The following is a 4565-nucleotide window of genomic DNA, read 5'->3' as shown; positions in this document are numbered from 1 at the left end:
GTTAATTCCGCCTCGCGAAAACATTCAAAACAAAAACAATCGAAACGGTAGATTCTAATTTGTTAAATTGTGATATAATACACGTAATTATATATTTCTTTTAAAATCAGATATATATTGCTGATCACGCATTATTTATTTATCTGTTACTTCTATGAATGCCTGTGTGTTTAATAATTTGAACTGCAAGTTATTAGATTTCTTATTCGCTTTGCCTTTGTCATGTATTTTCGCGACGTAAGTCGTTACGTTCGATTGTCGCCATAGATCAATCTCTTGGTTAAACTGCTTAATTCAACTTGATTCTGCCTAAAATTCAATACAAACTATTTATAGCAGACAGGCGCATGTCTGCAAAAAATGGAACACTTAATTAGTAATCATGCTAATGCATGAGAATCTTATTTATCTCGTACATTGATAATATTAATTTAAACGTATTACATCAAAGACGTATAATATAATGTTTTTTTTATAGGTCTTTGATTACTTGCACGCAAGCCAAGGTTGTCTGCCTGTGGACAAATTTTAATGATTATTTAAACACATATTTGCAGAATATTAAAAAAGTCTGTGTATTAAGAAATAATTAAATTCGTAATGTTTATTGTACAAATTTATTTCAGAAAATAAAATATTCACCACCGCCTTGTTTGCCAACATCGTCTTTACAAAGAATGTCCAGCAGTGCATGACAGAGGCCGGTCACTCCCATTAAGTCAAGGCAGCTGAAGAGCCTTCCCAAAGACAGTTCATAGGACAAAGTAACTGATTTTTGTGCTTGAAACTTTAACTTAAAATAATTTCAGTTTTGGAATTACTGCTTATAAAATACTAGTCTTATTTATAAGACGCGCAAAGAATTTAGAGATACTTTTTATATGGGCTAAATTCTTTGGATCAAATATTACCCATATAAAAAGTAGCTTAATATTTAAGAGCGTCAAAAATTTGGACTAATAAAATACCTGATAGTTAATTACATAATTAAAATAAATTAAAATTTTCAAGTAAATTTTTAGCTCATCTATTTTTTGAAAAAAAATTATGAGCTATTGTCATCACCTCGGCGTCGGCGTTGGCGTTGGCGTTGGCGTCGGCGTCCGGTTAAGTTTTGCGTTTAGGTCCACTTTTCTCAGAAAGTATCAATGCTATTGCATTCAAACTTGGTACACTTACTTACTATCATGAGGGGACTGGGCAGGCAAAGTTAGATAACTCTGGCGTGCATTTTGACAGAATTATGTGCCCTTTTTATACTTAAAAAATTGAAAATTTTGGTTAAGTTTTGCGTTTAGTTCCACTTTTCTCAGTAAGTATCAATGCTATTGCATTCAAACTTGGTACACTTACTTACTATCATGAGGGGACTGGGCAGGCAAATTTAGATAACTCTGGCATGCATTTTGACAGAATTATGTGCCCTTTTTATACTTAGAAAATTGACAATTTTGGTTAAGTTTTGTGTTTAGGTCCATTTTATTCCTTAAGCATTAAAGCTATTGCTTTCATACTTGCAACACTTACTAACTATCATAAGGGGACTGTGCAGGCAAAGTAATGTAACTCTGACTGGCATTTTGACAGAATTATGTGCCCTTTTTATACTTAGAAAATTGAAAATTTGATTAAGTTTTGTGTTTAGGTCCACTTTATTCCTACAGTATCAAAGCTATTGCTTTCATACTTGCAAGATTTATGAACTATCATAAGGGGACCGTGCAGGCAAAGTTATGTAACTCTGACTGGCATTTGAACGGAATTATGGGCCCTTTATACTTAGAAAATTGAAAATTTGGTTAAGATTTATGTTTTGGTCCACTTTACCCCTAAAGTATCATAGATATTGCTTTCATACTTGGAACACTCACAAACTATCATAAGGGTACAGTAAAAGGACAAGTTGCATAACTCTGGTTGTCATTGTTACGGAATTATGGCCCTTTTTTGACTTAGTAACTTTTAATATATGGTTAAATTTTGTGTTTCGATCCACTTTACTTCTTAAGTATCAAGGCTATTGCTTTCAAACTTCAAATACTTACATGCTATCATGAGGTTACTGTACCTGGCAACTTTAATTTTACTTTGACCTTTGAATGACCTTGACTCTCAAGGTCAAATTATTAAATTTTGCTAAAATTGCCATAACTTCTTTATTTATGATTAGATTTGATTGATACTTTGATGAAACTACTCTTACCTGACATACCACAATAGACTCCACCCAAACCATCCCCCGTGCCGTCCCCTCCCCCCCCTCCCCCCCCTCCCCCCCCCCTATTTTTTTTTTTTTTTTTTTTTTTTTTTTTTAAGATCATCTCACAAATGACCACCACACCCTCACACTATACCCCCCCCCCCACCCCACCCCCCCCCCCCCTAATTTTTTTTTTTTTTTTTTTTTTTTTTTTTTTAAGATCATCTCACAAATTACCACCACACCCTCACACTATACCCCCCCCATTTTTTTTTTAAAAATGGTTATGTTTGAAATACCGTCCAACCATCGCACCCAAACCCCCCCCCCCATCGCCCCCCCCCCCAACCCCCCCCCCCCCCCCCCCCCCCCCCCCCCGGATTTTTTTTTTTTTTTTTTTTTTTTTCGCTTTTTGGAAGATAATGTAATAAATGTCCACAACCCCACACTATACACCCCTCTTCACTCCACTCCTCCCTCCTTTGTGATTGAAAATGAGAGTCCCTTCACCTTTAAAAAGAAAATAGATGAGCGGTCTGCACCCGCAAGGCGGTGCTCTTGTTTAAACAACGCTGTGATTTCTACTAATACAAAAACAAGTATGAAAGCTTCTTCACGGATACCGTGCGCACGAGATATTAAATAGACCAATCAGAAATAAGGTGAGTGCATATCACCTGTCTAAAAATAGATAATCTTAGATAAAAATAGAATCTCGGACAACATGAACTTTTGTCAAGACAATTAAACATTTTAATCGTATTAAAATTAGCCAATTGATGTAAACAGATAATCCAACTTAAAAAATATAAAATACACAGTCATTTAGTGATCTATAATAATACATACTTCTACTAATAAAAGAAACAAATTGACGTTGACGGGCATATAGGTGCAAGTTGCTATAATCAGCCCTAGCTGTACAACAGCTGTTGGGACAAATCGGGCCCACCACCGTTATATCGGTACACATCCAATTTAATTATATCCGACCCAGCTGTGATATATATTATTGTCAACATAATTTTAGGTACAGTTGTTTTTTACTCTGTCGTCAGATGCAGTTACACATATCTTAACGGTGTTGGAAACAATGAGAGATGAGAACAGGGAAATGAAGCGGATGCTGCAGCGGCTCTTGGCTAGGTCAGCTACTGATGACAAGCCAATGCAACTGCCAGAGAACATCAGTCTTCCAATTGGAACATTTGAGCAAATGGATGAGTTTGAAGAGCATCTTGGTGATGAAGCTACGATCCATCTTTTCTAGGACTGCTGCATAGTTCAAGCTTTTTTATCAAATATATTAAGCAATGTTGTAAATGTAATTGACAGTTTTTTCTCCATTGATCCTAAACCATTCCTTTAAGGCTCTTCTTCTAAGAAAGCATACAATCTTTTTTATCTGGAAATGAAACGGTATATATTCCTTTGCAAAATAAGAAACAGCATTCCAGTTTTTGATGGTTTTAAAAGACATATATATATATATATATATCATGTGCAGTTACGAAAAACACTAGAATGTATGAAGATATCAAAGATAATAATGTGGACTTGTTCTCGAAAAAGGATTTGCCATTTATTTGAGTTTTGGATTTTTCTGCAGGGTTTTTAATTTGTAGTTTATAAAATATTTTGTTTAGTCTTGCAAGTATGTTTTCTACGAATGTTCTTTGAGTACATGGTGTGTTATCTGTATTGGTTAAAGATTTAATATGCATGGGCAGAGCTCCAGATAAGGTTTTGTGAAATTCTTAAATTACTACCAGATTTTCAAAAAGAATTCTTAACTCTGAAATTTTATTCTTAACGTTACAACTAAGTTTTGGAAAATAATTCTTATTTTTTGTAAATGACCTAAAAATAAATAATAATGGTTATTTTCATGCAAAAAAAATCAAAATAAACATACTAGCAACTTTATTTATACTAGTTCAACAGTGTCTTAACAGTTTTATACAATTTTATTTTTCAAAAACCTTCATATGCCCAAACTGTGCTTAGATTGCATGCCTTAGATGAATTTTTACACATTTCACAATTAAAACGGGTCTCCCCTTCAATCTTTTCAACGATTAGCCACAGGACTTGTCCCTTCCACTCGTTCAATGTTTTTTGTGTGTTTAAGTTTAGACCCGTCGTGTCGCGTTTTTGTTTAGCTTTTCCGACTGTGTCGGCAACTGAACATACAACATCGTATAAGATCTTTTCTATAATGTCTTTCTAAACATTTAACTTTGGCTCACTTTGTGTACAATATGTTAAAAGCGTGTTTTTGGACGCTTTGCAGTTTTTTAGGACGCTCTCTGGGCGCCGCCATTGTTTTTTGACAGATAGACTTATATGCCGCTTTTATTGGAAA

The 4565-nt window shown here is 34.5% G+C and overlaps 1 long non-coding RNA gene across 1 annotated transcript; it reads left to right on the top strand.

Annotated features, from left to right (window-relative positions):
- The first annotated feature begins 255 nt into the window (after positions 1 to 255).
- LOC127851672 (uncharacterized) lies at positions 256 to 4135 on the top strand. The gene is made up of 2 exons (XR_008035881.1): positions 256 to 764; positions 3259 to 4135. It is a non-coding gene; the product is annotated as an uncharacterized LOC127851672 (long non-coding RNA).
- Positions 4136 to 4565: the final 430 nt, after the last annotated feature.

The sequence above is a fragment of the Dreissena polymorpha genome, chromosome 11, assembly GCF_020536995.1.
Source record: "Dreissena polymorpha isolate Duluth1 chromosome 11, UMN_Dpol_1.0, whole genome shotgun sequence".
Taxonomy (NCBI): domain Eukaryota; kingdom Metazoa; phylum Mollusca; class Bivalvia; order Myida; family Dreissenidae; genus Dreissena; species Dreissena polymorpha.
Note: the sequence above shows the minus strand (reverse complement) of the source record. Positions and strands in the feature narration are given on the sequence as shown.